At 45.0% G+C, this 14,373-nt stretch overlaps 1 protein-coding gene across 3 annotated transcripts in view; it reads left to right on the forward strand.

Annotated features, from left to right (window-relative positions):
• Positions 1-14,373, forward strand: part of AKAP7 (A-kinase anchoring protein 7) — a 1,351,667-nt gene that overhangs the window by 1,120,617 nt on the left and 216,677 nt on the right. The window lies entirely within an intron of this gene.

Below are 14,373 nucleotides of genomic sequence, written 5' to 3' on the forward strand. Positions count from 1 at the left end.
CTACTCCACTGTATGGTACTCCACTTCACGTTACTACAGTGTATGCCACTGCATGCTACGTGGCTCCACTGCACGATACTCTCCTCCACTCTCTAGAACTGCACTCAGTAAAACTATACTGCACTTTACGGCACTCTACGAGGCTCCACTTCACTCTGTGCACGTACACTCCACTGTCTAACTACTTCACTCTATGCACGTACCCTCCACTATATAACTCTACATTTCAATTTATGGCCGTACACTCCTTTGCACAACACTCTATTTTAAACAACACTTTTCAATACTCTATGATACAGCACTCCATTCTACTGTACTACAAGCCACTCCAATCTATAAGACTGTAGGCTACGCAATAATCTACTCAATGCCATACTACTCTATGAAACGCTAATACGCTGTACTATACTTTACTCCACACCATGTTATGCAACTCCATTCAAATCTGCTCCATTGTATGAAACTTTACTTCGCTATACACCACTCTCAAATCATCCACTCTACGCAGTTCCACTGTACAACACACTACTGTATTCCTTTGCAACTCCACTCTACAATACTCTACTACACTGTTTCCCACTCTACTCCTCTACATCCTACTACACTGCACTTAATTCTACTGTACAATTCTCCAAGTTACAGTTATAACTTAATAATTTCTCATGTTTGGCCCCACACCTCCTAAACATGTTTCTGTCTTCCAGTGAAGAAGGATCCCTCTCGCCTGATCTCCATGATGCCACAGTGGTGGTCATACATAAGTCCGGATAACCTTCAACTGAATGTGGTTCTTATCGGCCCATATTTTTGCTTAACATAGAAACCAAAATCCTGGCCACCATTCTGGCAACATGCCTCCTTTTGGTGATTACGTCCCTCATACACTGGGACCAATCTGGTTTTATGCCACAACGCGCTTCTCGACTCAACCTTCTCCGGCTAGCCAATTGGCTGGACACGGTAAAGACCAGAGTCACTCCACATGTGCTCCTTTCCCTGGACGCCGAAAAGGTCTTTGACACAGTCCATTGGCCATTCCTGCGACAAACCCCTGTTACATTTGGATTCGGCCCGATCTTTATAGCCTCGGTGGAATTGCTATATACTGACCCAGGGGCCAAGGTCCTAGTTAATGGGGATACCTCAATGACATTCCCGGTGCAGAGGGGAACTAGGCAGGGTTGCCCCCTGTCCCCTCTGCTGTTAGCTCTAATTCTGGAACTGCTCTATGCTGATGACATACTAATGTACGTCACCAATCCAAATCAGACGCTCCCAAAAATTTTGGGCATCTTTGAGGAGTACGGTCGCAATGCAGGGTATAACATCAATTGGAATAAAGCTAATATATTCCTAGCGGGGGGACAACTAGATATGTGGGGACTTCCCGAGTGCTTTCGGATAGCCCAGGAGGGATTCCGATATTTGGGGTTATACATCACCACCAACGAAGCACTAGGCCTCAACCAGAACATTAGACGGGTCACCACAGAATTCCATCAAGATGTTGAAAGGTGGAGGCGACTTCCACTAACGATAATGGGCAGAGCGGCTCTATATAAAATGATTAGACTCCCAAAATTGCTATATGTACTTCAAAATACCAACTGCAAGATACCTGAGGCCATATTTTAAACAATAAACACTCACCTACGTACGTTACTGTGGGATGGGACCCACCTGAGAGTGGCATGGCAGACACTCCAGCGAAACCAATATAATGGGGAACTCGCACTGCCAGACATAAGGTCCTATCACTGGGCGGCCCATCTTGTAGTGGTTAATGACTGGGGACACGCAAAAAGGAATCATCCCACACAAACCCTAGAATGGCTCCAATCACGACGCCACGTGTATCTTCATTATTTATATGGGGGCAAAGGAACCCGCCAGCTATTACCGGCCACTCAGCGAACAATAGAGGCCTGGAGAGGGGTGGAGAGACAAATGAACTGGGATAACAAACTTACAAGAGAGACCCCACTATGGGAGGGATCACGACTGCCTGAAATTAAGCTCCAGGGGTTCCGACAATAGGACTTCATTGGGATCTCCAAGCTGGGGGACATTTTGACGAGAGACACTCTGGTTCCCTTCGACGCGCTTCAAAATACATACCAACTGGCTGACACTCAAAACTACCCATATCTGAGACTGCACCATGCGTGGAGGGCAGAGAGGATAGAGGCCATGGGCATACCAGAGTTTGCGCCCCTGGAAGGCAGGTTATTGCAAGAGGAACTCTCCAACAAAGCTATTTCATGAACTTACAAGATGCTAATGAATAACATTCCTGACAGGCTGGGGCCTGTTAGGGCTAAATGGGAGAATACCACCTGGCCACAGGAAGATCTTGACTGGGAGGCAGCTCTCATGCACCCAAGGCAAGTGACCATTAAATCACGGTTACGCCTCATACAATTTAAAATCCTCCACAGGGTGTACTTTAATAGGCCACGCTTACACACCATGGGTAGGGCAGAAACACCGTACTGCTTACGCTGTAAAACTCAACAAGGTAATTATATACACATGCTATGGGACTATAGCTATATCCAAACATACTGGAATCAGATACTGGGGGAACTAAACGGAGTGACGGGGGCGCAACGTGAGAGAGAACTTAAGTATGCGCTGCTAAACATCTACACTGAGATAGACCTACCATGTAGTAAACTTACACTATGCAACCTAGGGCTGATAGTGGCCAAAAGGGACATAGCCTGTCACTGCGGTGCCCCAGATCCACCCACACTTACCGAATGGAGGGCTCACATGGACCTTCATATGGTGGCAGAAAACGTTACTTATCAGAGGATGCCCCCAAAAGTTCCATAAAATCTGGACCCCTTGGTTAAAACCTTACAGACCAGAGGTGGGAGACGAGGAAGAGACGCCCAACTTAACGAGACAAGACTAGAAGAACTCCCCCCCTTCACATCTTTATCATTCTACTTGTATTTTTTATTTTCCACTATTTCATCAGATGGGACCTACTATTAACAATACAGATAGTCCAGAGAGGGCCCAAAGGATTGTGCCTCCACTTATGTTAATGCTGCTTTATTCTCACTGTATCTGTATTATTGTATTGTCGCATATTTGCCCTTACGTCTCTGATGTTCAATGTACTTGCTATTATGTCAATAAAAAAAATAATTTTAATGTTTGTGTAGTTTAAGTATGGTTTGTATGGAAAGAATAAATAATGTTTTCCTAATACATAACTTATCCCTAACCTCTGATTTTGTCATGGACTTACTACTCACCATGCATTCTGTTTTGAGAAATCATCTTAATTCAGATGTTATAATTGTTGTTGGTATAAGTGATGTCATATTCAAGGGTATAACTAGTACATTGACAAGGCGCGAGTTATAGTTATGTGGTATGACGAGTGAGGTGAGAACGTGGAGTGTGTGACTTACAGTAATTTGAAGGTGGTGTGTTAAGTTAAAATGGAAGTAACAATGTGTATGTTGGTGCGTGACTTACAGTAATTCAAAGGTAATGGGTACATTCTACATTTAAGTTTTAATTTTATCATTTCTGATGTTTATGTAGTTTAAGACTGGTTTGTATGGAAAGAATACAGTTTTCCTAACTATAACTTATCCCTAACCTTTGTTTTTTTCATATATTGCCCAGAAAGCACGCTTTTCTTTAAATGGTGTAAATCTGTTCAGTAGTTTTTGTGATATTTAAAGATTTACAGGTATCGATATTTGAAAATTGTGAGATCTTATTGGCTGAAAATGAAATACCAGTATTTTTAAAGCGCACAGCTACCTCCGGAGAGGTGTCCCGGCGCTGGGGGCCCTCGGGAAGATTAAGCAAGCTATTGCCCAGAGTCACATGGTGCTGGGCTAACCTGCCACCGGCATCGGGGATCGAACCGTGAACACCGTGGTCTGGCGTCAGGCACCCTGTCCGCTGCGCCACACCTCTTCCATCATGAACCATCCCGATCATGAGCTTGTTTCTGATTGGCTGCCAGCACTTCAAACCAGGAAGTGTTGGCAGCCATCTTGTGACTGGGTAGAACCGAGTCACTAGAAAAAAGGTAAAAAACCAAGATAAGGGGGCAGGGTAGAAACACCCTGACCCCCTAGGCCTGGTCAGAAGGTCCCACAGGGACCCCCAGGGCCCCCAAAAGCATTTTTGCTAAAATAAGTTTGGCGGGATTTGCAAGTCCCACCCAAAAAAAAACCAAAGCATGGTGTCCCGCGCTTCATTTTAATGAGCCCCCTGGTGGGCCAGGTTCCAGGGGCAATATGCAAATATATTGCCTGTTTGATGATTCTAATATCATATCCTTGTTTATGTAATCTAATAGCAACTTCTTCTTGGCTAATGTGTAAATTAGTTTCTGAACTACAGATTTTATGCAATCTTAAAAATTCCCCATAGGGAAAGCAATTTATTAGAATTTTAGGATGAAAACTGGACGCATGCAATATAGAATTGCCTGCTGTACTTTTCCAGAGCAGTGTAGACTCTAAATGATTGTCTTTGACATAAATTTGTACATCTAAAAAATTGATGGTAAATGCATCAACACATGCTGTAAATTCCAAATTCAATATGTTTGCATTGATATGTTCTGCAAACATCTTTGCACTCTCCTTGGTTCCCTTCCAAATAACAGACACATCATCAATGTATCGCCACCAGCTCACCACTTGGTTCTCGCATTCATTGCGGTGATCAACCTTGAGCACCCGCTTTTCCCACCAGCCCACGTGTAGCTGGGGGAGAAGCAGGCTCCCATGGCAACACCCCCAAACTGTTGGAACACTTCTTTACCAAATAGGAAAACGTTATTGTTAAGGCACCAGATAATCCTATTGATCAACATCCTATTATGATTATACAGATGGATCGATGTCTTGTTCAAATAGCGTTCTACTGCTTTTAAAACGTCCCTATGTCCTATACTGATGTAAAGGGAGGTTATATCCATCGTCATTAATACATATTTATCAGACCATGCTATACCAAATAGCTTCTTAAGAAAATCGCCGGTGTCCTTTATATAATATGGCAAATCAACTACAAATTCCTGAAGGAAGTAGTCCACATATTAGGAGATTCCCTCAAACAGGCCATTTTCCGCAGAGATAATCGGTCGACCTGGTACTGTTGAAATGCCTTTATGAACCTTTGGAATGAAGTAAGTGACTGGAGGTACTGGAAATTATTTATACAAAAATGTAAAGTCGTCTTTCATAATGAAGCCTTCACATTTCCACTTGGTAAGATCTTCTTTTAGTGCTGTTTTAATTGCCTTCAGTTGTTGCCAAGTGGTTCTTTTGCAGCATATACTTACATATCATAAGTGTGTGTAAGTTTTTGATTTCTTTCTTCTATAACAAAACATGCAGACCTTTGTCCACTTGAGAACTATCTTTTGAAAAAGATAAAGAGATGGCTAATGAGATCTTATAGAATGGTATATAAATAACAGTGGTGATGGTAAGTAAGCGGGGTGGGGTTTGAAGTTCAGGCCACAGTTTGCACAGGTTAAGTCTGGTCTGCCAAAGCAACAAAAAAAAAAAGTAGCCCCATGCACCATTGCCTATTAACTTATGTCCATATTTATAGTAACCAGTTGAATGCTTGTATGAACACATGGGTGTTTCGAGGTTTTTGTCTTATGTGGATAGTAAGCTGAAAAGCTGTTCGATGGCTATCCATAATTGTGTGCCAGTAAAGTGACTCAGCGTAAACACCAACTAGACTGAGGTTCTTTGATCACAAGTTGTTTATGGCCAGATCTGCATTACTTTTTGCACAATAGCACTGCAGTTAAGCAATTTATAATACATGGGATTCTTTAATCCCTGTATTAGGGCCCGGCTCTAATTTCTTTATAATACATGGGAGTCTGCAATCCCTGTATAAACACCTGTCTTTTATGTTTTTTAGAATCGGTAACTTGTGACTCACCCAGTCGCGGATTATAAAGAAAAGACATCAGAACTCAACTATAATATAGCCTTATACCGGCTATTAAAGGCCCGCTCCCGTGTTAAAGGTCCGAGCCGAAGGCGAGGGACTTTAACAAGGGAACAGGACTTTAAAAGCCAGTATAGCCCTGCTACGAAGGTCTATAAGGCTATTAGAACATTCTGCCACTAGAGGGCAGAATGTTCTAACAAATCAAACAAAGGCCTCTCGAAGCCCGAGGGGATTTAAATCCCCTTGAGCTTCGAGAGGCCTTTGTAAAACATTGGAATGTTGCGCTGCGGGCCTTTACCGGCCCGTAGAAGCAGGGAGCTATCCATTATCTTCAGTGGAGCTCCCAACATTCCAATGTTCTAATAACTCTTCACAATTGAGTTCTGATGTCACATGAGCCTGCTGCCAGCAGCCAAGGTAAAAGGCAGGTCAGGTCACGGAGCAGCCACTCAAAGCAACTACAACGAAATCATGCTTTTCTTTCTTCTGCATTATGTTTCTAGTTCACAGTAACAAGGAGAAAGAACACATTTATTTTTTGCACTCCTTGGATAATTATAGAAACGTTATGACTTTTTCTGCATGTTTCTACACATTTTCAGCTACGGCACCATTTATTTTAAACTGACTTGTATTGAACTGTTTCTAACAGGTTTTTGATGTGTTTTGTTTTGCACTAGAGGTTCTATTTTTAGTCTTCATTTTTGCAAACATGCTTTCTCTTTCAAATGAAAGAGCTATGCACCAAGGTTTTGGGTGATTTGTGGGAAAAGTGATGGTATGACCATGTAGTATATGGGATAAAGTGCCCCCTGATATACATTATAAGGATATTGCAAGTCGCCTAGTTCCATTACCTTATAAAGGAACTCGGCCTTCGGCCTCGTTCCTCAATATTGTTTTGGATCTCTTTGGTTACTTGCAATATCCTTATCATGTGCGACAGGGGGTACTTTATCCCTTATATATGTAACACCTGACGCAGGCTGCTAATGGGAATAAGAAGCAGTGTGGAGCTTCATGATTCAAAAATAACCGTCAAGCTATAAAAGGTAGATTGATGTAAGCACAGGAGTCTGCTTGGCCTAAAATAATAAATCCCATTTTGTCTGCCCAGAGGCTTTACTTTGAGGTTTCACATGTCCTACACTAGTTGTATTAATATTGGACACTCGTTACAGCCCATGGCATGGGCAGCTTGAAGTAGTCTTCCACTTCCACGTCACTAGTTTAGATGTTGCCTCGGTTTGTCGAAAGGGGCTAACAATTTTTCTCGGATGGATAATTTATGCTGCATTACTTTAATCCCAGGTTGATCTTTTCAGACAAGCTTGAAAAGCTGAGATGTTCTTTGCATTTATATAATTTAGTCTGTCTTCAGATAGCAATGTCCATTCAAATCTTTTATTGAACTACTGTGTAGTGAAACTAACTCCCTATATTTCTAAGTCGTCCTTCCCTGTTATGGACACATTTTGCTGTGCCATAAAGTAGCCTCATAGCTTATCATTTCAAACACATCATAAATAAGAGGATCCATCCTCAAAAATGTTCACAGATGGAAAGATCCTCATTTGTGTACAAGATTCTCCTCAGGCCACAATAACTACTGGAATTCCATCCCTATCTGAACTATTACTTTCCAGAAGAAAGTCCCAGAAGAGACGGTAGCCATTAGGCTGCAAAAAAACGATTAAACAAGCCTTTGAGTTGCACTTGACACTGTCAGTGACGAGAAGGGTCTCTAGAGCCCAAACGTTTTGACTGGAATCATCTGAACGTTCTAGACCGAGTCGATTTCCTTCTGTATAGTGTTTGCTACAATAGGTGGATTGAAACAGTTTCCCCATTGCTTCCTGTTGCCTCTGAGATATATGAAGGCTCTATCATCTTCCTAATCTTTGTGAACGGTATATAGTGACATCAGGAAAGCGTATTACCTGTCACAGCTTCTATGTCCACTGATGTGTGCTCAGAACAGCCACCTGTATCTTTAGGTGAAGCTAATCACCAGTCTACAAAAACTGGAAGCATTCCTCATCGCCATTGGAAGATGAATTTAATCTCTCCTCCTCCAGAAATCCTCACACAGGGAACACATCAAGAAAAAGAGTAGACTTCTAGTGAGAGGAGCTTCATGGCTACGGGGATCCATCGATGGTCATTGTTGAGCCGGATTTTCGAGGTTCATCCAAGACAGTTCCCTCCACTTGTTCATTGCTTATTCTGTAAAGCAGAAAACAGCTAACTCGACTCATCCTGGACATCCCCCGCCACAGCCACATCTCCGCCCATCTGAAAGACCTGCACTGGCTCCCCGTCAGCAAGAGGATCACGTTCAGACTCATCACCCACACTCACAAAGCTCTCCACAACATGGGACCCAAATACCTCAACAGCCGCCTCACATTCTACACACACACCAGACTACTCCGCTCCGCCAGCCTCGCCACCGTCCCACGTGTCCGCAAGGCCACAGCCAGAGGAAGATCCTTCTCCTACCTGGCAGCCAAGACATGGAACTCCCTCCCCACCCACCTACGGACGAACCAGGACCACCTTTCCTTCAGGAAGCAACTCAAGACCTGGCTGTTCGAGCAATAGCGGTTGCCCCCCTCCTCCCAGCGCCTTGAGACCCTAACGGGTGAGTAGTGCGCTTTACAAATCGGCTGATTGATTGATTGATTGATTCCTCTATAACACATAAAGCGTCATCCTCCTCAACCCTACTGCACTGTTGCGCATGTGCTAGTCTTCTCAGGGATAGACCACAGCAGAGCCCACCATCCAACCTGCTCAGTGGCTAGTCGTCAGAAGTGCCATTGCCTACTCCAAGACAGTCGCTGTTTTCAAAAGGACACATGCTGTCATCAATAGTGATGAAGGCGCTTGAAACATCTGCGCTGCCTAGTCTCCATATATAGGCTGCACTGTATAAAAAGAAGGAAGCATTGATTGTAAAGAGCACATGCTTTTTCTGCCTTTTGACGCGTTGTTTCCTAAACCAGTTTGTCACATTTTAGATGTAGATCGTCGTTAATATATTCTGCGTGCAGGGTGCATCCCTTGGAAATCTTGGCAGCTGTAAGTTCAGTTATACTTCATGTACTTTGTGCCCTGCTTTTGTAAGAATTCCTGTTGTATTGAGCAAATCACGAGCAGCAGCACAGATATCGGATGGTTTGTTAGCGTGTTCTTCTATACAGAGTTCAAGCTGGCCGCATTTCATTGTAAATGTATTTTGAGGCTATGCTTGCGTTTGTTCTATTTCCGTGCTTTGTTTCCATGCCTAGGGAATTCACGCCTAGCTCTGTCTCTTCATCATTTTTAGGTCTCGCCTGAGACAGCGCTTTAGCGCTGCTCTGGCGAGACTTATAGTAAGCACTTTTGGAAGTGCAAACGAGTGCTTTCAGGCCGCCAACTACTGTGCATGTGGGCCGGGCGCGCGCACCATTTGGCAGCCTGAAAGCACTCGTCTTTCACTTTCGCCTGTCACACAGACGCGCTTTGAAGTGTGATCGCGATTGCGATCACTTACATTTCGAGGGCGCTTTGATGTTTTCAGTGAGCCGCGCGGCCACTGAGGACATCAAAGCGCCCGTGAACACCATTTGCCACCCCCACCTCTTCAGCCAACTTACTCGCCATGTCTGCTCTGGATTCTTGTGCCTCTTTTTGTAACTCAGGAGCAGTAACATTGTCGTGGTGTCACTAGGGCTTCAAGTGGATGCTTTTTCAATATTATATACAAGCCACAGTTACTGCTAATTTATCTTATGCAACTAACAACGATTGACAAAGCCAATAGTCCTAACTTGTTGTAGGTATCATGTTACTTGTTGTGTGTAGCTGTAAACACGTAGCTACAGCCGCCCACCTAGTGCTTAATTTGTAACAAATAAGTGCTGGTGTTTTAATGAGGCAGAAGCTTTACACTTTATACTTTTTTTTTATTTTGCGTAACACAGAGGACATCAACTGAAATTTAATAGTGGCTTGGCTACAGCCACTTTCCCAGTGCTTAATTTGTAACAGAAGAGGTGCCGGGGCTCTGATTAGGTGGCAACTTTACACAGCATGTTGTTTTGTTTAGCCTGCCTAACACAGAGCACACAAACCGGAAAAATGGGGAGGGGATGTTCTTTAAAGGCCACTACTGCTAACTTACGAGTTTTGAAACCAGGTTTTAATGTCTGAATATGCTTAATAGCCTGTGATTGTGGACAAATTAGTTGATATTTCTATAGACACAAACATAAATATGACCTAAAGTGGAGCTACGTTATTATTTTATTTGTGTGTAGCTGCAAACACGTAGCTACAGCCACCCTCCTAGTGCTTAATTTGTAACAAAGGAAGTGCCGGTGTTTTGATGAGGCAGCAGCTTTACACTGTATATGTCTTTATTTAGTTTGCGTAACACAGAGCATATAAACTAAAATTCAATAGTGTCTTGGCTACAGCCACTTTCCTAGTGCTTAATTTCTAACCAAAGAGGTGCCGGGGCTTTTATCATGTTGAAGCTTTACAGAGCATGTTTGAATGGTTAGCCTGCCTAACACAGAGCACAGAAACCCTACAAATGGGGAGGACATGTTGTTTAAAGGCCAAAACTGCTACATGCCACACACTGATGCACGCCACACACTGTTGCACGCCACACACTGTTGCATGCCGCTGCACACCACACACTGCTGCACGCCACACACTGCTGCACGCGTAACACTGCTACACGACACACACTGCTGCACGCCACACACTACTGCATGCCACACACTGCTGCACACCGCACACTGCTGCAACCGTGACACTGCTACATGCCACACACTGATGCACGCCACACACTGCTGCACGCCACACACTGCTGCACGCCACACACTGCTGCACGCCACACACTACTGCATGCCACACACTGCTGCACGCCACACACTGCTGCACGCCACACACTGCTGCACGCCACACACTGCTGCACGCCACACACTGCTGCATGCCGCCACACACTGCTGCACGCCACACACTGCTGCACGCCACACACTGCTGCACACCGCACACTGCTGCAACCGTGACACTGCTACATGCCACACACTGATGCACGCCACACACTGCTGCACGCCATACTTTTTTTTTATTGTGCGTAACACAGAGGACATAAACTGTAATTTAATAGTGGCTTGGCTACAGCCACTTTCCCAGTGCTTAATTTGTAACAGAGGAGGTGCCGGGGCTCTGATTAGGTGGCAACTTTACACAGCATGTTGTTTTGTTTAGCCTGCCTTACACAGAGCACACAAACCGGAAAAATGGGGAGGGGATGTTCTTTAAAGTCCACTACTGCTAACCTACGAGTTTTGAAACCAGGTTTTAATGTCTGAATATGCTTAATAGCCTGTGATTGTGGACAAATTAGTTGATATTTCTATAGACACAAACATAAATATGACCTAAAGTGGAGCTACGTTATTATTTTTATTTGTGTGTAGCTGCAAACACGTAGCTACAGCCACCCTCCTAGTACTTAATTTGTAACAAAGGAAGTGCCGGTGTTTTGATGAGGCAGCAGCTTTACACTGTATATGTCTTTATTTAGTTTGCGTAACACAGAGCATATAAACTAAAATTCAATAGTGTCTTGGCTACAGCCACTTTCCTAGTGCTTAATTTGTAACCAAAGAGGTGCCGGGGCTTTTATCATGTTGAAGCTTTACAGAGCAGGTTTGAATGGTTAGCCTGCCTAACACAGAGCACAGAAACCCTACAAATGGGGAGGACATGTTGTTTAAAGGCCAAAACTGCTACATGCCACACACTGATGCACGCCACACACTGCTGCATGCCGCTGCACACCACACACTGCTGCACGCCACACACTGATGCACGCGTAACACTGCTACACGCCACACACTGCTGCACGCCACACACTGCTGCACGCCACACACTGCTGCACGCCACACACTGCTGCACGCCACACACTGCTGCACGCCACACACTGCTGCATGCCGCCACACACTGCTGCATGCCACACACTGCTGCATGCCGCCACACACTGCTGCATGCCGCCACACACTGCTGCATGCCGCCACACACTGCTGCATGCCACCACACACTGCTGCACGCCACACACTGCTGCACGCCACACACTGCTGCACGCCACACACTGCTGCATGCCACATACTGCTGCACGCCGCACACTGCTGCAACCGTGACACTGCTACATGCCACACACTGATGCACGCCACACACTGCTGCATGCCACACACTGCTGCACGCCACACACTGCTGCATGCCGCTGCACACCACACACTGCTGCACGCCACACACTGCTGCACGCCACACACTGCTGCACGCCACACACTGATGCACGCCACACACTTCTGCACGCCACACACTGCTGCATGCCGCTGCACGCCACACACTGCTGCACGCCACACACTGCTGCACGCCGCACACTGCTGCATGCCGTACAATGCTGCACACCGCACACTGCTACACGAAACACTGCTGCAGGCCACACACTGCAGCACGCCACACACTGCTGCACGCCACACACTGCTGCATGCCGCTGCACGTCTCACACTGCTGCACGCCGCACACTGCTGCACGCCGCACACTGCTGCACGCCGCACACTACTGCACGCCGCACACTGCTGCACGCCACACACTGCAGCACGCCACACTCTGCAGCACGCCACACACTGCTGCAAGCCACACACTGCTGCATGACGCTGCACGCCACACACTGCTGCCCGCCGCACACTGCTGCACGCCGCACACTGCTGCACGCCGCACACTGCCCACATCTGCTGCACGCCGCACAATGCTGCACGCCGCACACTGCTGCACTCCCCACACTGCTTTTATGCGAGTTTATGCTACTGACATTGTAAATGACAATGCCTTTTGTTTGTTTTAAGACCAAAACATAAATAAAAGGAATTGTAATTTTACAATGCCAATAGCTCAAACTCTTATAATTGCGAGACCTATTGCATTGCAAATGCTTGTTCAGTGTATGGCTAAGGTGTGTTATTTCAAAAAAGGAAGGGAAGCTGAAGATAAGAACACAGGGGACATACTCCCTTCAACACAGCAGGCAAAGCCCAAATATAGCTTTTTCATGTTAAATAGTATGCCCTTGTGTCACTTTCTGAAAGCAACATGATTGGTTATTGGATTTGGTGATGTTGGTATAATGCTAGCATAATTCCTTAGGAGTTTTTCTGTTGTTCAGTAAAGATTGGCTGTTGTTCGATATGCATTTACTGACCTGTACAGAGTTGTGGGGAGGACACTGAATTCGAATTTATTTGCACACAGACAAGTAAAAAGATCGGACAGTTGGGACAGTGGGTCAACTATATTTAATTGCTGCAAGAATCAGATGGATTGGCTACTAAAAATTAGAGCTTAAGCCTTAAGCACTGGTGGCGCCCTGTGCGACAATGATTTTTGGCGCCCCCCCCCTCCCCCAATGACCACCTCCGCAATGGATTCGCTCCCTACCACCCTTTAACTGTCTTCATAACCACTCTCTCTCAGATGCATTTAATTAGCTTTAGTGTCACTCATAAAAGTGAAGGGTTTTCAGAGCACTTTACATTGCACACACATTACAGAGACAATCATGTGTTACTCAATGTATAGGAAACGTTACATAAAACGTAGGACCACAAGGGGTAGGATTTATACGTCAACCATAATGGTAGGCAGTATAGTTTATGGGGCTGGGTCTGGAGAAACAGAAACTCAGAATTTGAAACGTAACACCATGGTGGGGGGTTCGCTTTAATAAACAGAAATGATTTCTACCCAAATAAACCCTTTGTGCGACATTAGGATAATGAAAGTCTGGGCAGAAAAATCAATACGCTCTAATCGATAATTGACATCTGCATTTCAGTTCTTTAATGACAGTTAGTAGCTCATTGTTTTACATTAGGAGTTTAACTTGTAAACTGCAAGTAACAAAAGGAAGTCTCTGAGGAAAGCAGTAACCCACTGACCTACTTATGTTATATTCCCTTTGTGATTTGCATGGTACGCATTCTTTGCAGCAGGCAAATTAACCCTCTGCACTACCTTATGAGGAATCAAAACTTCCACCAGACAAACCTATGTCTCTCTCCGGGAAGAACAATAATCACCGGACTTAACTTGACATTTTTATTATTGCCTCAAAATTGCAGGAGGCCAGGAACGCGGCAAGTAGCAAACAGGCGCGCCCCCGCGCGAGGTCTGCACCCTGTGCGGTGGCACCGGTCGCACAGCCCTAGAGCCGGCCCTGGGCTCAACAAATCAGTGTAGCAAATGCACTGTACACAGCCACCAATAGCAGCTTTGCGTGATCGGTCATGAAGACTTATTCTTTAAACTGTTGTAGGATGACACATCTCAGTTCTGTTTCTGGCAAATATT

This window comes from Triturus cristatus, chromosome 6 (genome assembly GCF_964204655.1).
Source record: "Triturus cristatus chromosome 6, aTriCri1.1, whole genome shotgun sequence".
Classification (NCBI taxonomy): Eukaryota; Metazoa; Chordata; class Amphibia; order Caudata; family Salamandridae; genus Triturus; species Triturus cristatus.